Below are 25,163 nucleotides of genomic sequence, written 5' to 3'. Positions count from 1 at the left end.
TCTCCTGAACTTCTCTGAAGTTTCTGTTTCAACCTTCCTCAGTGGCTGCGAGGGGCCAGGGAAAGGGGAACAGTGTGCTGCTGGATTCCCCATCCTGATGTGAAAGGGGTGTTTAGGGCTTCAGGGCATGGGATCTGACATATCATATGGTCCCTTGGATCCTCTTCCATAGGATTGCTCTGTCAATACAGTAATTTATTAAAGCAGAGCTCCACTTAGCTTGTGAACAAAAAAGGTATAATTCAGTTTAAGCCTTGTAGGGGTTTTCCTTCTTTCCTGTTTTATGATTCATCTTACTAGGCTGTACTATCATATGTACCTTTTAAAATTAAAACCATTTGTCATTTTTTTAAAAACCTATCAATGATATTATGACAGAACATCCTACCCCCAATACATACACAGCCACAGCCACACTTTCCGAAAGTGCACTATGTCTAAAATACATTTTTTTCTTAATATGGAAATACAATTACATATGTTGATCATTTTTGTTTTCCAAACAATGGCTATTTTCCATAAAGGGCAACTATAATTTCACAATGGGATGTTCCCAGTTTCTTCCAAGGGCATTATTAATGTTCACATAACTTTTGAGGAAAGTTCACAATAACAAGGGAGTTGGTGCAAAGAATCTCTCCTCCACCCACTCTCTTGTTTAATGTTGTCTCCTTAAGTAAAAACACTCTTTGAAGAGGCCATTTTTAAAAAAATAAATAATTTCAACTTCAAAATTTTCTGTGCGGTTCAGTAGCTCCAGGTATTATAGTTCTAGCTCTATAATACCTCTAATATATCTAGAGCTGTAGCTTACTCTAAAAAGCAACACGATACACAGAATGTTCAGAATTCAACACAAATGTTTTGTTTGTTACTACTCAATACTTCTCTCCAGTGAATAATCCTTATATGTTTGTCTGTAAGAAAGAATGTGAAAGCAAACCTTCTGACTACACTCCCATGATACCAATAAGTGCTGTTTTCCCTGCTATTTGGGGTACTTTCATGTGTCACCAATTCATTACAATTCTGCTCGCTTGGTACATATTAGGATTCTCCATGTTCGAGGTGGACATCCTGAAGCGATGATGGCCTCACATTGATTCTATGGATTATCAAGGGGCTGTGGAACTTCATCTATTCTAAAATGAGCCCAGAATATTCCTTACTTAGAAAATACTCATCATTATGACAGGTGGGTATGTGTAGAAGACACCCTGGTATGTCTGTTCCTGTAGAATTCCATTATTGAGGGCTAAGCCACCTACCATTAATTGCTCTCACGGCAGCACAGCCTCAACTGTATTGCTTTACTTTCCCCCATAGTAACAGTTAACTTCTATAGGAGAAAAAAGATACTTTACTGAGATGGGGGCTAAATGGCGTTCTGCTCCCAGCGATACTACTAATTTTTCATACCCAAGCCAGCATAGCTCTGGATTTGGTCATGCAAAAGTGCAACAATGTTGTGAATTGCTTTGTGTACACACATGCACACACACACACATTTTAGTGTGGTAAGTTACTTACTGCACCCAACGGTAAGCTACTAAAATTCGCAATTGAGTGGAGAAGGCAAGGAAGAGAAAAGAAGGGAACAGCTCCCCATTTTATTTCTTCTCTCCATTCTTGGTCTTCTCCCCATAATCCATCTTTCCTTCCTCACTGCTCTCTTTCCCCTTTCCTGCTCATCTCACTCTTCTTCCCTCCACATGCATGTTGTCTTCCTTCCCTCATCTTTCCTCTTGCACTCTTTCTTACCTGTCCCCCTCTCGGCCTTTCTTCTGCCTTGGCGTCTTTTCTCTGCCACTGGAAACTGAAATAAATATCTCCCACTGCACCACAGGGCTCCTTTCCCCCTTGCTTTAGCAGCTTCTGTTGGAGTAAGAAGCCTTGGAAGACCCTTCCTGAGCCTGGCAACAGTGGAGTCAGTGGTGTGAAGGAGATCAGAGAGCTCCCTGGCCAAAACAAGCTGGGGCAGGGGGCACGGTTGGGGTTGGCTGAGCTGAGCACACTCCATCCAACTTCACAGAGCCCTGTTGCTCAACTAGCTCAATTGTACTCTGGCCTTGAAGTGACCTGTGGGGAATCTCTGAGGTGGCTGGAGGGAAGGAAAAAGCCACCTCATTTATCTTAAGCATAACACACTCTGTACCTGTACACAAGTCTCTACTGCTGTGGAAGTTCCTGGTGACTTCAGAAATATAAACAAGCACCTCTTTCATGCTGTGTTTTTGAGGTGTTAGAGGAAAAAAGGTTGTTTTTCTGCAAAGGTAAGAGGTCTCTTCTATTATTCTACATGAACTTCAACTCCTTTTGTGTGTGCCTTCAGTGACACATCAGACAATGAAGTTTAGTTTTACATATACAGTCTAGTGTAAAGGCATGTATGTTGACAGTGGATTAGATGTTTCTCATGTATGCCAGAGAGCCTGCAGGGAAAGAGAGGCAATTGCCTGTTGCCCACCCCCACCCTCTGTAAGGTTGCTGACAGTGCTGCATCATGGCCAAAATTTGGGAAGGCCTTGTTTAATCCCCCTTGGTTGCTTCATGGTTTTGGCTATCTCATTGCCAGCAGTGGCTGGTGGCTTCAATGTCAGTGGGGCAGTGAATCCACTCTGGGCTTCAGTCAGAGCCAGTCAGCTCCACACCTTGGATAGCTCCTTTAAAGTTCTGATTGGTTCTGACCAAAACCCGAAGTGAATTCACTGCCCAACTCATGTTGGAGCCACCAGCCTCCCCTGATCATTGCTATCAGGGTACCTGGAGGAGAGGGAAGAAACGTAGGTCTCAGCATTCTGCAAACAGCCAGGCAATTGCTCTATTCAGAACACTGCACTGTACTGACTGACTGGTCTAGTCATAAAAATGTGAATTATAACAATGACAAAATGTCAGGGACTACCATGCAGCATATCAAAATATGCACCACAATGCATTTATTGCTCGGTAGTAGCTTATTTTAAAAATGAGGTTTCCATCTCCTAAAAGTGTCCTTTATGCATGTAATTTCCTCCTAAACCAATTTAGAAATTCCATGCACTTACTTAAAAGAGGTGGTGAGGAGAGGGGAAGAAGAAGGGGTGGGGGAGGTTTTGACCAAAAGGAAACTGACAGACTTTTTTGTATTTCAGTTTTCCTTTCTCATTCCATAAAAAAGGCAAGAAAATATGAAGGACATCGATTTCTATCACTTGTCATTCTTGTTTTCATGAATTCATATCTCATATTTTAAAATTAATATGGTTCTTGATATGAATTAAATACACCAAACAGAGAAAAACTATTCATAGGGAATGAAAAATGCCACTGCTGGTTCCAATTTCTTCTCTATATTCAAACAATTACCATGTGTTATCAACCTTCCAACAGAAGACCAAAGTAATATGATGATATTGTTTTGTTATCCTATACCCAGGAGAAATAAAAACGAATACCAGAAGAAACATGCAAAATATATTATTTTAAATATTAAAATATTTGTTAGTTATCTTCTCTTTTAAATAAGAAAAAGGGGGAAACTACTCTACATTTATGTTTATAAGAACTAGAATTAAAGAAATGGAACTAAATACATAAAGGACAGTATCCAACAATGTCATTCCACAAATTCAAATGCTGCTAATGAAATTCTGCCAAATTGTTCAATTGTGCAAATGGCTGCATATTATGCTTATGCAACCAGTTGAACAAGCATAATGCACAACTGCTTGAACAAGCATAATATGCAACAGCTTGCACAATGAGCTGTGCAAATGTGATTGTACAAACATAGCTTTAGTAGGATTCTAGTCTTGTGGATAGTTTGGAATCTGGTTTCAGCTAGTATAACATAATTTGTGCTAGTGGAATGACATTGTTGGATACTAGCCAGAGTGTTAATTTTTTAAAAAAATATTACTGAATATTTTTCTACTTTATATCCTTCCACTATTAGTTCTCTAAATGTAATTAAATGCTGGTAACATTCTTGGCTCAGCAATACTACAAATGAGAAGGATCTTGGCAATGTGCAGAAGTGGAAGAAGACAATAGAATAGGAAGGACAAGAGACCTCTTCCAGAAAATTAGAAACATCGGAGGTAAATTCCAGACAAAAATGGGTATGATCAAAAACAAAGATGACAAGGACCTAACAGAAACAGAAGAGATCAAGAAAAGGTGGCAAGAATATACGGAAGATCTGTATAGGAAGGATAATAATATCGGGGATAGCTCAGACGGTGTGGTCAGGGAGTTAGAGTCAGACATCCTGAAGAGTGAGGTTGAATGGGCCTTAAGAAGCATTGCTAATAAGAAGGCAGCAGGAGACGACGGTATCCCAGCTGAACTGTTTAAAATATTGCAAGATGATGCTGTCAAGGTGATGCATGCCATATGCCAGCAAATTTGGAAAACACAAGAATGGCCATCAGACTGGAAAAAATCAATTTATATCCCCATACCAAGAAAGGGAAACACTAAAGAATGTTCAAACTATCGGACAGTGGCACTTACTTCACATGCCAGCAAGGTAATGCTCAAGGTCCTGTAAGGTAGACTCCAGCAATTCATGGAGCGAGAATTGCCAGATGTACAAGCTGGGTTTAGAAAAGGCAGAGGAACTAGAGACCAAATTGCCAATATCCGCTGGATAATGGAGAAAGCCAGGGAGTTCCAGAAAAACATCTATTTCTGTTTTATTGACTATTCTAAAGCCTTTGACTGTGTGGATCATAACAAACTGTGGCAAGTTCTTGGTGGTATGGGGATACCAAGTCATCTTGTCTGCCTCCTGAGGAATCTGTATAACGAACAATTAGCAACGGTAAGAACAGACCACGGAACAACGGACTGGTTTAAGGTTGGGAAAGGAGTACGGCAGGGTTGTATACTCTCACCTTACCTATTCAACTTGTATGCAGAACACATCATGCGACGTGCTGGGCTTGACGAATCCAAGGCTGGAGTTAAAATCGCAGGAAGAAACATTAACAATCTCAGATATGCAGATGACACCACTTTGATGGCTGAAAGCGAGGAGGAGCTGAGGAGCCTTATGACAAAGGTGAAAGAAGAAAGTGCAAAAGCTGGGTTGCAGTTAAACTTCTAAAAAAACCAAGATTATGGCAACCAGCTTGATTGATAACTGGCAAATAGAGGGAGAAAACATGGAGGCAGTGACCGACTTTGTATTTCTGGGCGCAAAGATTACTGCAGACGCTGACTGCAGACAGGAAATCAGAAGACGTTTACTTCTTGGGAGGAGAGCAATGACAAATCTCGATAAAATAGTTAAGAGCAGAGACACCACACTGACAACAAAGGTCCGCATAGTTAAAGCAATGGTATTCTCCGTAGTAACCTATGGCTGCGAGAGCTGGACCATAAGGAAAGCTGAGCGAAGGAAGATAGATGCTTTTGAACTGGGGTGTTGGAGGAAAATTCTGAGAGTGCCTTGGACTGCAAGAAGATCAAACCAGTCCATACTCCAGGAAATAAAGCCAGACTGCTCACTTGAGGGAATGGTATTAAAGGCAAAACTGAAGTACTTTGGCCACATAATGAGAAGACAGGATACCCTGGAGAAGAGGCTGATGCTAGGGAAAGTGGAAGGCAAAAGGAAGAGGGGCCGACCAAGGGCAAGATGGATGGATGATATTCTGGAGGTGACAGACTTGACCTTGTGGGAGCTAGGGGTGGCAATGGCCGACAGAAAGCTCTGGTGTGGGCTGGTCCATGAAGTCACGAAGAGTCGGAAACGACTGAACGAATAAACAACAACAATAGAAGTATAGCTTCCAAATTATGTGAGGTACTGGTTCCTCTCTATTCGGCCCTGGTTAGGCCTCATCTAGAGTATTGCATCCAGTTCTGGGCTCCACAATTCAAGAAGGATGCAGACAAGCTGGAGCGTGTTCAGAGGAGGGCAACCAGGATGATCAGGGGTCTGGAAACAAAGCCCTATGAAGAGAGACTGAAAGAACTGGGCATGTTTAGCCTGGAGAAGAGAAGATTGAGGAGAGACATGATAGCACTCTTCAAATACTTAAAAGGTTGTCACACAGAGGAGGGCCAGGATCTCTTCTCAATCCTCCCAGAGTGCAGGACACGGAATAATGGGCTCAAGTTAAAGGAAGCCAGATTCCAGCTGGACATCAGGAAAAACGTCCTGACTGTTAGAGCAGTATGACAATGGAATCAGTTACCTAGGGAGGTTGTGGACTCTCCCACACTAGAGGCCTTCAAGAGGCAGCTGGGCAACCATCTGCCAGGGATGCTTTAGTGTGGATTCCTGCATTGAGCAGGGGGTTGGACTCAATGGCCTTGTAGGCCCCTTCCAATTCTGCTATTCTATGATTCTATGATTCTACTGTTTCAGAAAAAAAGGATTACTTAATCAAAGTCCAGGTTTTCCATTCTGTTTCCCCTTTTGTTTTCAAAAATCTGCATGCAGATTTGTATGCAAATATATATATCTCAAAATACACTTTGTGTATTTTTAATACACTTTGTACATTTTTAAAATATATTTTGATACCCAGACCCATGGGGCAGGGGGGCTCTGCAAAGAGGCTGGTGGGGAAGTGGCTGGCATGGGCAGGCAGGCGAGGTAGCAGCAGTAGCAGTGCTGCTGAAAAGGTAGTGGTGAGGAATGTAAGAATGTTTTTCAGACTGCTTTGGAGATTGTTTTATTGAAGATTATGGAAAAATCTGAAGGAAAAGGGGTAAATCTATATTTTGATATGGGTTGTTGTTGTTTTTGGCCATTTGGGAATGTTCTAATAGAGCAATCCAGACCCCAAAATTAGTTGGCTAGTAGGGGGCTTAGGATGTGGTAGAGATGTGGCTTTTGGGGGACAAGGGGGAGTAAATCCAATCCCAGTGAGTTCTCTAGGGGGGTCCTGGATTGGGCCTCTCAGCTATACCAACCTGGAACTGACGTATCAAATTTCCCCCTATTGGTTTCAGCATGTGGTAGCTAGGGGAAATAAAATTTTAAAAATCCACTTGTCTAAAAGGCCTGGTAAAGCTACCCCCACATCCGCCTACATGAACTGACCAGGCTGAATTGGTTGACAATTCATCACGTCACTCCCTGTCCACAGCACCAGTTATAAGTCCTTATATGCAGATCAGTCTATCCAGGAGTAGCGCAGATTGAATTCCTTAAGCACCCTTTAGGCAAATCAAGATAACTTCACAACAACAAGGGAATGGTGACAGGCATCCTTTACTGGTTGACCTCAAAATCAGGTAATTAAAACTAAACTGTCTCTGAAAATGAAAGCCTCAAGCCATGAGGAGAAGCCATTGTCATACATAGCTTTCATAACTTTGCCCACCCCCACCCCCCTGAAGACTGCTGGTAACTACGGCAATACACTGGTGCATTCCACAAGTTAATTTCAGACTTAGTTTATCAATTAATCATAATAAGACTAAAGAGAAACAACTGTGATACTCTTGCCTCGGTATAGTTATTTCAGTAACGATTACTGGGGAACAGTCCTCAGTGATATTTTGCTACCCTGCCTTGCATTATAAGATTCATTCCATTAGTATCATGGATTTGATCAGAGTCTATTGTTGTCTTATTGTTGTCTCCCTTTTAGGCAATTTTTTCTCACTTTCACATACTGCAGAGTTTTCATTTTGGGTTAGAAGGTACATTAATAAATTAAACTAATTCATTTACAGTGCAATCCTATGCATGTCTACTCAGAGATAGATCCCGATGAATTCAATGAGACTCACTCCCAGGTCAGTGTGGATTGGATTGCAGCCTTAATCATGTTTTCACACTGAGAACTTTATCAGTTTCTAAGATTTAGACGTGTATGAGTAATCCCTATATTTGCATATTTATTGACATATACAAGATAGGAAGCAAAATATATGCTGAGCACCAGTGCTAAGAAGCAGAGATGCAGCTTTGGATATGAACATTTTAGATACCTTGTTTATTAGACCACCATCTCATATTACTCCCTTAGGAGTATTCTGTACTCTACATAGACCAATTATCTGAAGATCCTAGGAAGGGGAGGGGAAATAATAAATGATACTGAAAGGACATCGCTGCTGAGTTTACCATACTCTAGGGAAACGTAAAAGTAAAATTACATCTTCTAATTCTGCAACTGTAATAGGAAACATTAACATCAAATGTCATTTAACTACATTCATGAAGGTTAGTTAATAAGCATCATGGGTGCCTTAAGACTGGATTTATTTAATTTTTGTAGAACCTTAATTCAACTAAAGGATTATTAGCCCAAGATATATTTTGTATTCTGCATAGGGATGCTTCCAAAATATGCTCAACCAAATTTCTCCCTAGGGTTTGGAGTTCTGAATTACCTAGCCTTGTTTCCAAAATAGGACTGATTCATTAGGAATCTTCCATTGTTCAACTGTCCACCCATTTCGGACATACATGTAATGCCTGTGCAATTTGCCAGCGCTTTGACTTACAATTAGAAACAAAACAAAAAAAATGCATATACTTAGCACTGCCATGACTTCCAGCAAGGCACTTTTCTCACACCTGCTTGACATTTCGTACCCATTTATTGACAGGCAAATGCACTCCTACACATAAGTGAAACACTACATAAAAATGATATTGATACAATGAAATCTACAACAACATAAAGTTTACTTTTCATCAGTGGACACAACTGTGCATAAACATCTGAAAAGCACTGCACAGAGGCATTCTAATATAAGCACGGGTACAGTTACATCAAGATTTCTTTTGGCATGTTTTATCAATTCACACATGCTCATTGCTAATGCAAGGGGGAATATTCAAGGTACGGTATAGCCAATTCCCTTGGTTATCCATTAAAACTATCCAGCATCAGATGCAAACGTGTTAACAGGTTGAACTTTCTCATTAACATTTTCCTTTACTTTTATTGACTTTGTATCATCAATAGTAATAGAGGTGAATAAGACACATTATGAAAAACAATTCATTCAGTGAAAAATCAATTAGGTAGCTCCACTGGAGTTTTCTGTTTGCTGTAACTATCATATCACATATTTGTTTGATACATTGTCAGGGAGACTTTTATTACCAGTTTTATTGCATCATGTTTTCAGGTCCCTGAGATGGGATTAAGCATTGCAGATGAAGATGGCACAAATCTACTTTTGTAGCTATTAAAAGCCCGTTGGAATATCGAGAGCATAGAATGTCTTGATCAAAAGGAAGCTTTTGAAACATCCTTTGTACTACTGCTCATGGGAATGGGAAGGGGGAAACCTAACAGTTCCCTATCTTTACTTCTAGGAATCCAGATACAAAAGGGGAGTTTTCAAGAATAGAATGTAGAATATAAAATGCATTGCTAAATGGCTCAATTATAGAAGCTGCATGGGGCAAAAGGTGAAGCTGGTTTGTTTGTTTTTAAAAAGGAGACATAACTGAACATACAAATGAAAGTGTGAATGCTACACCAGCTTTCATTTATGGCCGTTTAGAAACAGTTCCAATCCATTATAAGGATACTTAGTTTATGCAAGACCTGACTCCTTAAATACGCTCATCTCACACTCACTGGTACCTCTTTGCTTATAAAACAAAGTGTTTGATAAGTTGTAGAGTTAGAGTAATTTAGACCTCCATCAGACAGGGGGAAATCACCCTTCCCTGCCATCGGTTTTCTGCCCTCGGTTTTGTTGCTCAAACAATGTGCACATGGCCCATTCAGTGGTCTGTTTTCATTGTGCCACTTCTCCTGCACACAGCAGGAGTTAGCGGCGAGTTCCCTCTCTAAAAATAATTTGGACTTATTTGGGTCTTTTTTATCATGGGAAGAAGGCTAGAAGGGGCAGGAGACACACGGGGAGATGAATGACGTCATGAATAGGACTCACAACCCAGTAACGAGCATGTATTAAAACACTCATCTGATGTTGCTCTTAAATTGCTTTAGCAGTGATCATTCTGTCCCTAGATGGTACAGATGCTGAGGCTGTTTTGCTGGTATCAGACTGGGCTGTGAAAGTGTGGTAGGAGGAGGACAGTGGAAATTAGTACTGCTAAGGCAATACTGCTGCTGTACTGTGGCTATGTTTGAATGTGGTTGCCTCTTGTGGTGATTTAGTAGTAATGTTTTGGGCGATTCTTAGTCTATACAATTGTCCCAGCACCCCATTTCCCCTAGCAATTCCTACTATTATGTTTCCTACCTTTTGCCTTATGCAGCCATTTGGTTCCAACTCTCATGATTAATAGGATGTTTTTTTTAAAAAAGCAACATGCATACACAGAACAACATGCATATTAAGATATTACTGGAGCCAGCTATTTATGTGGGACTGTGAAACAGGCAGGAATTGCACTAATTTGGAGAGAAAAATAGTGGAAATTAATTGACTAATGGAGTCTAGTAAATAGGTATAATAATGCCATTGGTTGAGGAAGAAAGTGTGGCATGATAGTATGGGATGATGGATAACAGGGAACTAAAATGTGGATAAGGTGTATATTGGAATCTGAGACAATAATTTGATGAAAGTTTGGAAAGGGATTTTTTACCTGAGTTTTCATTCTCTATGGAGCCATTCCCACCATTCTCGTTTATTTATTTATTATATTTATATCCCACCTTTTTTTCTGCTAAGGAACCCAAGGCAGCGTACATAATCCTCCTCCTCTCCATTTTATCCTCAGAAAAACCTTGTGAAGTAGGTTGGGCTGAGAGCCTGTGACTGGCCCAAATTCATCCAATGAGGTTCCATGGCTAAGTGGGGCCTAGAACCCAGATCTCCTGACTCCCGGTCCAGCACTTTAGCCACCACACCACACTGCATCCCTGCTGCAATTGCTAGGATTATTCTTAAAGAAAAATGCAAGCTCCACTGGGGTAAAGAATCATCGGCTCAGTGAAATATCTCGATTTGTTCTAATAAAAATCCCTAATATTAGGACAATCACAGGCTACAATTTTAAGGTAAGCGGTCCATTTTTTGTTCCATTTAGTTCCTTCTCCCATATGCAAGGGCAGTATATTTTGCCATCAAAGTAGAGAACAGTAAGTATATTAAGTTCCTATAAAAAGAAGAAGTGGGTTCACTATTAGCTTGGTTGCATTGATTTTGTACTTTGAACAATTTTTAATTGTTCAACAAAGGGGTTGAACAATGAATACTTGCCAGATCAAAGGGAATAAGACCTGATAACGTGGATGAGAAATGAATATCTTATATTTGATGCTTCTGCTAACTTCCAAGAAGAAAAAGATGATTTGGTGAGTACAGGCTCACAGAAGATGACTGTTCCACACTGTGAAATTTTTCATGGCCAAAATTGGATAGCTTCAAACCAGGTTTGAAAATATCTTCATTTCAAATGGTGCAATCAAACAGCTCTTTTCAATACAATTAGGGTATTTTGATTTCCTATAAGTACTGATGTTCTGAGACAAACTGCTTGTTCATTGTCTAAAATTTATCTCAATAATTCCACGTCTTGTTTCACAGGTGATTTGAAATCTAAATTAGAGGTGTAGCATTTGCAGGTTCCTAATCAAGTAGTCACCTAAGATATGTTGAGGAAAGTTAAGGCAGTTTTTTCAAGAACAGCAAAAAGTTAAGGATACTTTATGCATCCTAAATCTTATTTCCAACTCTGACGCCCATCCTACGTGGATGTCATTTTAGGACACTGGATGTCATTTTAACTAGTGCTGGGCCAAGAATTTTGACCATTCCATTTCTGGCATTTCATGGGGTGGGTGGGGTGAGAATGAAAACTCAGGCGAAAGAGGCTGGGAGAGGTGAGAATTAAGGATTTTTTTTCCCTTGGGGAGGGGACAGGGTTGCCACATATCTTTTTAATATATGTAGCCAGTTGTTGAGAGGTGTTCTTTCTTTCCTTTAAATTTTTCAGAACACCCTCAGCATTTTCAAGAGCCAGGAGCTCTTCCTGAGTGCATATTGGAGAGGCTGAGGTCACATGGTCTCCAATAGCATTCACTTACAACTGCTGGGCTCTTCCAAATACCAAGGGAAGTAGGGGTGTTTTTTAAAAAACTAAAAAATAATAAGAAGCACCCTCAGCAACTGGCTACACATAAAAATGCTATGTGGAAACCCTGTCCCTCTCCCCAAGGAAAGAATTTTCTGAATTTCCCCCCCTCCCTGGGGGGGAAAACAACGCCTCTTTTGCAGGGATAGAGAAAGTTCCAAAAATTGGGGACAAGATTTGGCCCAGTACTAATTTTAACTACTGTGTATTAGAAATTCATTTCAGTTTGTTTTTGATCAAGATTTACTCTGTAAAGCAGTAGAGAAATGAGTACACGCCACCCGGTGGGAGGGAGCAGGGAAAACATGCCCTAACATGAAGGAGTTCATTTGCATATAGTGTTGTGCATTAGGGGTGTGCATGGACCCCCCGCTCCACCCATTTCCGCTCCGCTCCGCTCGGAGCTCCGGATCCGGATGGGAGCTCCGTTTCCCCCCCCCATAGGGTTGCATTGAAAGCTAAAAAAGTAAACAACTTTTTTTTGGTTCAAGTTAGAAACCTCACGTTTGGCACCATGACACCTCATGGACGTATACACACGCACGCCAAGTTTCAAGGCAATCCCATCACCCCCTGATTTTTGGGGAATTTATGAAAATCGGGCATCCCATTCAGACCCCTTTTGATAGCTCCGTCAATTTGCACGTTAGAAACCTCAAACTCGCCACCATGACAGCTTATCCATGTGTCCACATGGACGCCCAGACTCAAGGCAGTCCAATCATCCCCTGATTTTTGGCAGGGCTCTAACCTTTAACGCACCACCTATAACCCTAAGTCACACCCCTTTCGATAGCTCTGTCAATTTGCACGTTAGCAACCTCAAACTCGGCACCATGATAGCTTATCCACGTGTCCACATAGACGCCAAGTTTCAAGGCAATCCCATCATCCCCTGATTTTTGGGGAATTTTTGAAAATCGGGCACCCCATTCACACCCCTTTCCATAGCTCCGTCAAGTTGCACGTTAGAAACCTCAAACTCGCCACCATGAAAGCTTATCCAGGGATACATACGCATGCCGAGACTCAAGGCAGTCCCATCATCCCATGATTTTTGGGGAATTTATGAAAATCCAACACCCATTCACACCCCTTTCCAATAGCTCCGTCAATTTGCACGTTAAAAAAACCCCTCAAACTCACCACCATGACAGCTTATCCAGGGATACATATGCCGCACGCTGAGACTCAAGGCAGTCCCATCATCCCCTGTTTTTTGGTGGGGCTTAAACCTGCAGACCTCTCAATGGGGCCATTTCAAAGGAAATCCCAACATGCCATGAATTGGGGAGTAGAGATCAACCTATATGAATTTTCTTCCACACTTGAAAAATGGATTTGGAACTTCCAAAACTCCAAGTGAGCGCAGGAAGGACTTCTCCCCTGAGTCAAAGCCAGACACACACAACATCCCTGCAAGGCGGGCAGGGGAGGAGAGAGGGAAGGCAGGCAGGCAGGCAGCAGACATTTCTGGGGGCATAAGGAAGTGAGCCAAGGATATAAGCCAGTAATGCATATAAAATGGAATAAATAAATAAATCAATAAATAAATGAAGGAGGGGTGGAATTAAAAGCAGCAGTGTTGCTGAATAAACAGCAAGAAGAACTTTAAAAAAAAGGCTATATCTGTCTTTTACCAGCAATAGGGGGACGTGCCCAGGGGAGGGGGAAGCAGCAGCTGCCAATTTGACTGGTGGTCAACCAGTCTTTTAAGAAGCAAGGCTGTCAGTTCAACTCATGAAAGACATTGCTCCACCACTAAGAAGTGGAACTGTCACTTCAACTCATGATAGGCATCGCTCCACCACTAAGAGAAGTAGACCGCTCACTTCAACTCATGATAGGCATTGCTCCACCGGGTTACTCTCTTTGGAAGGCTCTGATGGCCTTCCAAGTACAAGAGAGAGTGGGGGCACGTCCACAATGAGATGCCCTAGGGGAGCTCATCCCCTTGCACCACATCTTTTCAGATGTTCCCCAAAGTTAGGGTGGGTAGCAGTGCTGTGTTTCTATCTCTTATTATTGGCTTAGTATATGATTTCACAGGTTGTGTTTGTGCATTTGGTGGGGCTACTGTTTTAAAAAACACTGGGAAAAGTCCGTTCAGACTAAGAAAGAGAAGTTTCCCAGAATCCCAAGTTACCCGTTTTGCCTATCCCCTCCTCCAACTTTGGGATAATGTGATCATGACCGGGAGTTGACTCTGCCCCTCAGCAATCGAAAAGGTAATCTTTTTCCCGCCTTTACCCTACTTTTTTAAAAAATTCTAGCGCGCGACCCGCACCATGCAGAGAGGTGAGAGTAGTCTCAAAATGACCCCCATCCACGACTGTCTAAGCACAAGAATTTTCAGAACGATAGCTTAAAAATCAACCCAGTTATCCCCGATTCTTTTCCGCAATGCAATCCTATGGGCGAAAACCGCCGTTTGACCCGCGCTGTCCCTGTTTGTTGACCCGATTTTTAAAAAAATATAGCACGCGACCCGCACGACGCAGAGAGGTGAGAGTAGTCTCAAAATGACCCCCATCCACGACTGTCTAAGCACAAGAATTTTCAGAATGATAGCTTCAAAAACAACCCAGTTATCTATGGGCGAAATGTTTCAAGATGGTGAACGGAGCGCTCCGCGGAAAGAGAAGCGCTCCGAAAATGGTCGCTTCTCTTCGCCTTGCTTCTAGGGGTCCGTGGTCCACTTCTACTCCGCCTCTGGGCAAGGCGGAGCAGGCCAATTCGCTCCTGCTTCTGCACTTCTAATAGGAGCGGAGAACATGCCTATTGTGCATGCAACAGTCTCTGGCTGCAGAAGGAGGAGCTGAACTTTGACATGGTTAATGTTGGAGATGGTTCCTGGTTTGGGCCTGCTGAATCAGCTCTCTTGCAGCGCACCCCAGTTCCTGGTTTGGGCCTACTGAATCAGCTCTCTTTGCAGCGCACCCCAGTTCCGGTTGCTGCCACCTACCATCCACCTTATTGCATGCCTGGAGGATCCCTATTCATTCACTGTCTCCTGGGCTTGTGAATAAGGCTAAAGGACACAGGCTTCCATCGGCCTACCTAGACCTTGGGAGGGAAATGTGTTAATCAAAAGGTTGTCTCCCATGTTCTATTTTTGTTGCTTGTTGTCAAACTGAATAAATACCAGTACTTATACCTCAGGTGTGTGGGTGAGGTTGCTACTCAGACATCTCTAAATTGGTGTCCCAGGTTTCCTGGGTGGGGGCTTGAGCCTGAGCTAACCTTAAGGGAAAAACTAACAACCCCTAGACATAGAACCCGGCCCTGGGTACCGACCCAAGGGTTACAACTCAGTTCACACTGTTTGGATTGAACATGGAGTTGAACACAATCTGCAAGTCTATACATTTCCAAGTCTGTACATTGGCACACACACAAAATGGACAGCATGCATATATTAGAAAAATATGCATGGAAAATGTGTCATTTTGAAAAATGTGCACAATACACTTTAACCAATGGGAGAACAATGCATGCATTTCAAAGATGGCCTTAGTTGATGTTGTACGTTTGGAAAAATATGAACCACAATATGTATGGATTTTCGTGCAAAAAGAAAAACCAAAGCCCTCTATCAGATATAGTTGGAGGTTGAAATGAGCTTTAGCATGGAATTTGGAGAACTTTGGTGAGCTCAGCTTTTGCTGATTTGCACACCCCTATTTTACCACTTTCCTTTGTATTTCCTTTGCACTCCTTTTCACCCTTATTTCATTCTTTTGCTGTTTTAGTTCCTTAACTCTCTGTGCTTAAGCCATAGGCTGCTGTTATCTTTTTAGAGAAATCTTGCCCTTAGATTCTGAGGTCGGGGAGTCCGAAATACATAGATAATTTTAACTAAAAGACAGAACAGAAACAGGTGGGAGTAAGCATAACGAACCGCCCTTCTACCTCCGATCTTTAAAAATATAAAATATATACAACAATCTAGGTCAATAGTAAGAGTACAACGATTTCAGGTGAATTAATCTGAACAGGTATGAAACCTTTTCCTCTTCGCAAATAACTAACTATCCGACAAAACAAATTGCAAACCAGAAGGTAGAGAAATACTAGAGAATAGCAGAGACAGCAAAGATGATGGGGGGGGGGGGGAACCTAACTCTAAAGTCCTAGTCTAACAAACACACAGTTTCTGGGCTCTAATCTCACTAGTAAATGGAGAGCTTACCTTCCCAGATTTCTTATTTTACCACGTAGAGTTGAGAGATGTTGTCTTAAAGCACACATGTATATTTTCCCATAACTATAGTTTGAACAAAAGATATATATTGAACTAAAGATATTGCACATGGCTCATGTTGGATGAGGCTCAAGATCTACTTCCCACTCACAATTGAGATGTAGGTCAGCTTGTTTCTGAGCCATATCCAAATTTATCCCCTGTGAAGCCACAACCTTCCTCTGCCCCGACCCACTCAGTCTCCAATCCTCCGAATGTTTTCCCTTGAAATTCCAATTAAAGATTGGGACAGTGGCAGTAACAGCATGCTGGTCATGGGGAAAGGGTCGTTTATTTTGCTCTCTTCCGTGTTTTGCAGCATACAAGGCACCTCTTTTGTTCCTTCCTGAAGTTAAGCGGAGAGGAAGATGGGAATTGGTTGCTTGATGATTGCAAGAAAAGTGCTTAAGCGGTTAGTAAGTGTTTTATATTTGCTGTTGTTCCCTGCCTTGATCCAAGTGAAGAGGTGGGTAAGAAATTATTATTATTATTATTATTATTATTATTATTATTATTATTGAAGTATGAAATAAACTGGAAATTCTTCTCCAGCGTAGATTTTAACAATTGTCTTTTTAGTTTCATTTTTGCTTTCATTGTTGTTGAAAAGCGTTGCCATTTCTCAGCCTAGAGAGCAAGATACTGCCTCTTTTCCTCTACTCTACAACCTTGAGGGCCTACACAGACCTTATGTTGAAGATGCACTACATGTTTTGTTCTTTTCTTTTTTATTCTAGTGTAAACACGGGGTGTGTGTGATCTGGACTGGTACCCCAACATGGGTGGTAGGAAGCTTTAACCCTCTCCCCTATGGTCCACATCCAGATCTATAATTAAAATGGCCATAGCAATACCCCTCAATTAGCCAAATTTTGTGCTAGCCATGTAGAGAATGCTTCTGCCATAGAAAAGGGGGATTTAATTTCTTTTCATGATAATGTGATCTGTAGCTTTTCTGTTTCCTTTATGAAAGTGTGTAAACTTCTGTGACATTTAATGCGGCACATTTAGGCAACATAATGTATAATAAATGGAAAGTGATCTTATAAAGCTCTTACAAGTTAAATACAACTGTATCTAGCTGGAGTCATATTGTTACAAGTCATCACACTTTATCTTTCCCATTTACAGTTATGACTACTGTTTCTTTAGTGAGAAAGCAATATTCCTGTGCCCTAATAGTGTAATTTATTATCAGCCAAGAAGATTTCAAGGCAATCTGAATTTTATTATACTTTCAATATATTTACATTAAAGATGCCTTGATAACATATTGCTGCAGACAAGTAGCAACGTATTATCAGGAGGAAGGGATACTATTTTTCCTTCACCAAAGATATGTTAGTACTCCATGCATTATGACACAGCCATTCTATCTAAGAAAGTCTTAAAAGCTGCTCAAAATTCAACATTACCAGTAGATAAATTGAAAGCAAATGCAAACGCTGAAGGATCACTGCTGACTAGGGATATATAGATTTTGTAAAATCCATTCCATCTGTGTTTTTTGTAGATTGTCAGGTGCCTTTCTGTCCGTCTTCAACTCATTGGTAGAATTGGATTTTTTCCAATTTCTGAAATTTGCACAAATTCACCCTTGTGCAAGTTCGCACCTGTGAAAATTCACAAATCCTCCACCAAATGATGCAAATGCTCCCCAAATGCACATTTTCATGCATTTTATTTTTTTATGAGTAAATTTGTATAAAATTCTGGAAAGTTTTTTTTTTAAAAGCAGCCCACAAATCCCTGGAATCTGTCCAACTCAGGAATAGCAAAATCCATGGGTTGGATTGATTGATTGATTGGTTGATTGATTGCATTTTATACTGCCCAATAGCCAAAGCTCTCTGCATGGTTTACAAAAAATAAAACCATAAAAACTATTCAAATTATAAAACAAACAGTATAAAACCATAATATAAAATACAGCATCAAGACACAACCAGGATAAAATCAAGCAGCAATGCAGAAATTAATACAGATTTGAAATACAGATTTAAAACAGCAAAGTTAAAATTAAATTGCTTAACTGTTAAAAACTACCACCAATTATACAGTCGAGTTTCCCACAGTTAGGGAAATCACAGGGATCAGCACACCCAGAGAGCAATGGATGAGCCTCACACCCTGGGAAAACCACCTTCATGATCATGGTGTCTCCCCTGCCAGGTAAGTATTCATAGAAATCTGAACATATTTGATTCCACTGTGGATTTCTCCAACATCCCTACTGCTGACCTATTCATATAAAACATGTTTATAACGACACCCTCTTTTTTTTTTATCCAGCACCATGTACATTGATGGTGCTATATAAATAAATAAATAAATAAATAAATAATAATAATAATAATAATAATAATAATAATAATAATAATAATAAATGAATTAGGTGTAATTCGACCTTTCCCAACCATTGCACTCAGATGGTATTTTCTGTAACTCTATGGAAGAAATGTCTACCTCTTAATAATTGACAGATTATTAACCCCTATAACCTTCATAAGTATACTCTAACCTTCATAAGTATATGAAGAATGGATCAGACAACCAGTCAAGCATTCAGTATCTAACATCAGGTAGCCAGAGATCTCCAGAAAGCTCTAAAGTCAGCTTCCCCTTACAGCTGGCATGCATAAGGATACTGATTCTAAATTGAAGACCCCATTGTGGCATAGTAGTTACTGTTACAATGTTCAGCACAGAACACTGGTTAGACAACCAGGAAGAACCAAGTTCAAATTTTCACCTAGTTACAAACCTCACTGGGTGAACTTGGGCCAGTCACTGTCTATTAGCCTGCATCACAGGATTGTTGTGAGGTTAAAATGGTGGTGGTGGTGGGAGCCATATATACTAACTGAAGCACCTTGGATAATTGATGGAATATAACAAATTAATAAATATATATCATGACTAACAACTGCTAATAAACCAATAACTCTATAATAGCTATGTAAAGCCCACCCATCCCCCTGATATTCTGCCTTTTGGGGAATGCTGATTCATGAACAGCTCCTGCATGGATGGAATATTTTTAAAATAACCCAACCACACATGCAGGGTTGAATTCTGTGGGTCTTTCCCATTTTACAAGAAATAGTAAATTGGGTCCTGTCCACATATTTTGGTCATTTAATTTTTTCTCCAAGCTATCCATCCACTTAGGAGAACATCAAAAGGACACCTAAAATATACATACATTTATAATTCTGACAATTGTATGGACCTGGAAAGTTTTATGGTTTTAAAAACCAAAGTGAAGTAGTTTGTTGCACAGACAGTGTTGCAGTGTTTAAAAGACTGATCAGCACAAATTGCTAGCACCAATCAGGATGTATTTCTCTCTACTGGCCTCAGCAGAAGAGACTCCAAAGGAGCCAAAGAAACAAGCATTTGCTGCTTATAAAGGTTTCCTGACTATGAACATTTCTACATTAGGGACTGCAGAACTGACAGGGGGCTTGCCCCAGGAGTTTGCTAAGCCCTGCTCATCCGGCTCTGTTCTGAGGAGCCAGCCGGATGAGCGCATGGCCAAGCACACTTTCTGGGAGCTCTGGAGTGCACAATTCCCCCAGCATACAATTAGCATGGCCGGGGGATTTACACACTTCCCAGAGGCCCCAGAATGTGTGCTTTGCCTCCCCCTGCACATCATGGCCTTAAAGGCCCTCTTAAAACCTTGCAGGCAGCTGCCATTAATGCAGTGGGGGTAAAGGACAAAGGGGGAAGATATCTGCTGGGTGCAGACCACTTGCCAGAACTCTAGAGGCCACAGGTAGCATTGGGGTGAAAATCCATTGGGTGCATCCACCTGGGCACATGAGGGCCAGTTGCATACGTTGCCCTCATGGCCCTGGCAGATTTTTGCCCCAACGCTATTCTATACTAGGGAAATTCCTGCAATTTTTACCATGGTCTTCTGCTTCCATTTTTGTCCTATGATCATGGTGTGCTCCCATTATACACACTTTGCTTCCCCCTCCCCTTTCCCCCCTTTAACCACAAGTTCTATGTTTCATTTATACAGTCATGAGGTGGTGCTGTGGTTTGCCTCTTCTTTTCATACTGAAACAGAAAATGGGTCTTTTTTACTAGCTTATTTCTGTTTCAAATTAAGCCATCGAAACCCTTGGAAAGTATGAGAGAGGCACTGGAGGTTGACAGCATCACATACTCGATCCACAAACATTTGTGAGTGGCTAGTCACGAGTGTGCTATAAATCACTCATTTAGAAAAGCCCTAAATCTATAATACTCACGGTTAAGGCTGCTATCCTACAACACTTTCCTGGGAGTAAGTCCCATTGAATTCAGTGGGCCTTACTTAAGAGTAGACATGCATAGGATTGCATGGTACAGTGTTGGGTGGGAGGGAGGGACATGGTAAAATTAATCTCCCACTCTAGATATGATGGATATCTATTGGAATGTGTAGCCTATGAATGTGGTTCAATGAATACAATCTGGAGATTCAGAAGACAGAGAGAGAGAAAGAGAGAGAGACTGAGAGACTTAGCTTCAAACTCAACCATCTGTGTGGCCCTGGACAAAGCACATTCTCTCTGACCTAAGTTTTGAGGATAAATATGACAAGGCTTTGTATTCTTTAAATTACACAAATGATTTAAACATAATTACCGTAATTTGGCATGTCACAAAATCACAAGAAACAATCCATACACATCTCTACCAGGAAGAAATCCACAACAATGACTGCTTTAAAAAGAAGGCAGAATGACTGATTCCACTGACAGAACATCTCCAAGGGTTATAACGAAAGAGATCATAAATAGTTTGCATCACTGCTTATTTGTGCAGAGAACAACATAATTATCACCATAGTGCAGGTTAGTACATCAATGGCATATTCCTGAACAACCTAACCTAAGGATGGCAAAGGCAGACTAAAATGACTGCTAATGCAACTGTTCCAGCATAACCTCCAGTGGGTTTGAAGCAGGGCCAACACAATTTGTCACAGTCCCCCCTCCCCTTTTGTGTAGAATAGGATTATTAAAACATTCAAAAAGACTGGGATTGGGAGGGTTCAGAGGCGGGGGGTCACGAGTGCTTCTTTTCCTTGCTCAATTCCCTACTTTCGTTTCCCCATCATTTGGTCCCTTTTGAGATAGCAAACTTGGAGCACCCTCTACATTTGTATAATGAATGAATAAGTTTATTACGGTATAACAACCAGCACTCCAATCAAACACCATACAATTTAACACATTACATTACGTTACAGATGTAGAACATGCATATATTATTATTGTCTCGCCTCTTTATGGAGTGAGATGGCTGCAGCACAAAATCTGGCCACTTTCACAGTAAATTAGGCATTCATGCCTGACAAAAGGTAATCTAAACAAAATTTGTCCGTTCTGCCCAGGAATTTTTTTATGAGTGGTGTTATTAAGGAAACTCTGAGGTCTTTATACAGGTGGCAGTAAAGTAAAACATGGACTATTGTCTCAACATCCCCCGACCCGCATGGACATTGCCGTTCGCTGTACGGGATTTTTTAAAATCTGCCCTCCAGCAATGCTGAAGATAAAACATTAAACCTGGCTAACGTAAAAGCTCTTCTGAGCCTCAGAACGGTCAAGTTTATCAGGTATGTGGCAAGTGCAGGAGGACCACTATTTTCCCTGAACCCCAAGTTTAGGCTAGCTCGACTCAATTGATCTTGTAGATCGATGACTTGAATCCTTTGGGCAATATCCATTTTTGCTTTCTCGTATCCTAGGTTCAGGACCGCAGTCGTGGAGTAGCCTAGGGATTGCAACTTCCTATTCAAAGTATCTTTCCACCTTGAATTGAAAGCGTCCATTAGAGTAAGCAGAGCTAAACCCACAGGGACAAGCAGTAATTTTAACCAGAGATGAAACTTATGTATCCATATACAGGCCTCTAATGAGATCTGGCCTGCCTCCAGCCTTACAATTGTATTTTGAAGGCAGGACGGGACCGCAAGTATTGCCCTCAGAAATTTAGTTTGTACAGCTTCCAGAGGGGCCAAGTTTTCATAGGCACAAATCTCTGAACCATACAGCATTTGAGCTAAAACCTTAGCAGCAAAGACTTGGAGACTAGAGGGAATATGCTGCCCACCTTTTTTGTAGAAAAAGGAGAGGAGTGCCTTAATGCTCCTCTGCACATTAGCGATGGCATTATTAGATTGGACCCTCCACGTTCCTGATGAATGAAATATTATTCCCAGATATTTATACGAAACCACCTGCTCAATTTGGTGTTCATTTAGTTGCCATTTATATTTTAGTCTTCTTCTGGAAAAAACTACAACTTTTGTTTTGTCATAATTGATCTGCAGTAGTTCACTTTCACAGTAACCCTTCAAGGCCCTCAGCAATCTCCTCAAACCTGATTTGGTCAATGACAACAGCACCGCATCGTCCGCATAGAGCAAAATCGATAAGGGTCTATTTGAAATACTAGGTGGTTGTGCTCTTTGCTCCGCTAGACATTCTACCAGGGAATTAATGCAAAAATTAAACAGAGTGGGAGCTAAAACACAGCCCTGTTTCACCCCCATTGTAGTAGTGACAGACCGGGACATAAGACCAGCACTGTTACATCTCACCTGGAGCCTAGTATTTTCATATAGGCTGAGAATGAGAATCAGCAGTCGGTGGTCAATGTTAGTACCCTCTAACTTGTCCCACAATCTGTCTCTGGATATCAGATCGAATGCAGATCTAAAATCAATAAAGGCAGTATAAAGTGCACCCCCTGGGGAAGTTGAATATTTGCCTACTAGATGCTGGAGAATAAGTCCCTGATCTACCGTAGAACGCCCACCCCTAAACCCAGCCTGTTCGTCCTTTATAATATTTTCCTGTTCCAGCAAGTCACTCAACTTCTCCAGTAAATGACTAGCATACAAGTTGTTTATAACACTTAGGAGGCTAATAGGTCTGTAATTCCCAGGGTCTGATCTTCTCCCTTTTTTGTAAATTGGGATAATGGTAGCCAAGCCCCAATCATCCGGAATTCATGCTGATTGGTTGATGCTCGTAAAAAGGGCTGCCAGTGCAGGTGCCCACCAGTCTAAATTAGATTTAAATATTTCCGGTGGGAGGTTATCACTGCCCGGGGCTTTACCCACTTCAAGCCTGGTTATAAGGCACTTTATTTCCAGGACAGATACAGGTGGCCATTCTGGGAAGTTATTAATATGGATCTGCTTAATCCGACGGCAAGACTGGCGAGCTCCCACTAGATTATAAAAGTGGTGTTCCCAGATGTCAGGGGGGATATGGGACTCGATGTTTAGAGGAGCGTTTGGATACCCCCTTGCAACCAGCCTCCAGAAAGTGGTTGTATCCTTTTCCCTGGATGCTGATATTAAGTCACTCCATGCCTCCCTTTGTGCTTGGGACTTTTTTGCCTTTATTAATTTTTTATACCCCTTTTTAGCTCAAACCACTCATGGGGAATTGTTGTCAAATTCTTTTCCCTATATTCTCTGTACTTTTCGACCAAGGATTTTTTCATAATTATACATTCCTTATCGAACCACCATTTAGAGGTACACCGGGAGAAGGATTTTTTTGGTAGGGTCTTTTGCATTAAAAGGTTTTGAAGAGTCAAGATCAAACCTTGATAGGATTCATGCATGGAGTCCACAGAATTTGCTGTTAACAGTGCGTTACAATAGTTTAGACAGTTTTCAGAGTATAGTAATTTCTTCACCTCTTTCTCAAGCCTAGATGTCCATCTAACACGGGAAGCTCTTATTTCAAAGTCCCCAATTTGCATGAGGTTTTGTTCTGCATGGATTCTTTGGTTGCCATAGTTTAAAAATAGGACCAGGGGTAGGTGATCACTTTCTATACATCTTTCCACTACACACTTGGTCACTGCCAGAAATAGACTGGAGGAAACAATGAAATAGTCAATTGTAGAAGCTCCTAAGCGTGATAGAAAAGTAAAGTCTCCATTACTGTCACCATTCGCCCTCCCATTAACAATATACAAATCTAGCCTATTTAGCATTTGCATGAGGCATAACCCCGCGAAGTTGCATCCCTTGTCTTTATAATTTCTAACTGGGAATTTTAAAATCTCTTCATTCATAGGCGGGGGATATGAAAATATGAATATATAGCCTCCTCGCTTTGTCCCGTTCTAGCATTTAAATCTCCTGCCATTAAAATGGAGGCTTCAGGGTACAGAGCAATATTAGTAGTCATATATTCTTCTAGTCTGCACCAGATTTCGTTTACCAATTTCTTTTGGGTCTAAGGGGGGAGATACACATTTATAATAAAAAACTTGCCCAGTTAGATTTTACAACCAGGGCATTTGCAAGCCCAGGGAGAAGATCAAGAATGATGAACTTAGCTTCAATACTTAAATTAACCAAAAGTAAGAGACCCCCTTTAGGCCGACCCCCCTTTCTGCTTAGTTCTGCATCTAGTAGATATGCTGCAAAGCCGTCCAACGCAATATCATCTGTGGCCCATGTCTCCTGCAGCAAAATTATATCATGCTTTTTTAAAATAAATTTTAAGAAGGAAGGATCTGCCACTTTTCAATTCCATCCAGAGATGTTCCATGAAAGTATCTTCAAGTGAGCTCTTGCGAGGTCTGCTCTCTGTCAATCTCTACTTGATAAAAGCTCAGTGCCTAGTTGCTTTTGGCAGAGCTCCCCGTTATTCAGAGCGTTTGAAGGTCTTGGCCGGGTATCCTTTGGGTATTGATGTACTATAACATCCAAAGATGCTTTTAAAGTCCTCACATTTGAGATCACTGGGCAAAGTATGCCAGATTTCTTACTCGGTGGATTGATTTCTTTAGATTCCTTCTCTGGTGATCCGTTTTCCTCCTTATCTAGACATCTCATGTCTAACCAGGTCAGAGGCTTTAATG

At 41.1% G+C, this 25,163-nt stretch overlaps 1 protein-coding gene and 1 non-coding gene across 2 annotated transcripts in view; both read right to left on the bottom strand.

The window, feature by feature from the left end:
- Positions 1–25,163, bottom strand: part of IL1RAPL1 (interleukin 1 receptor accessory protein like 1) — a 455,397-nt gene that overhangs the window by 340,102 nt on the left and 90,132 nt on the right. The gene's annotated exons all lie outside the window — the stretch shown is intronic.
- Positions 18,283–18,445, bottom strand: LOC134399821 (U1 spliceosomal RNA). Its single transcript, XR_010025527.1, has one exon. It is a non-coding gene; the product is annotated as a U1 spliceosomal RNA (small nuclear RNA).

The sequence above is a fragment of the Elgaria multicarinata genome, chromosome 5 (assembly GCF_023053635.1).
Source record: "Elgaria multicarinata webbii isolate HBS135686 ecotype San Diego chromosome 5, rElgMul1.1.pri, whole genome shotgun sequence".
Classification (NCBI taxonomy): Eukaryota; Metazoa; Chordata; class Lepidosauria; order Squamata; family Anguidae; genus Elgaria; species Elgaria multicarinata.
This window is presented reverse-complemented; position numbering and strand designations above follow the sequence as displayed.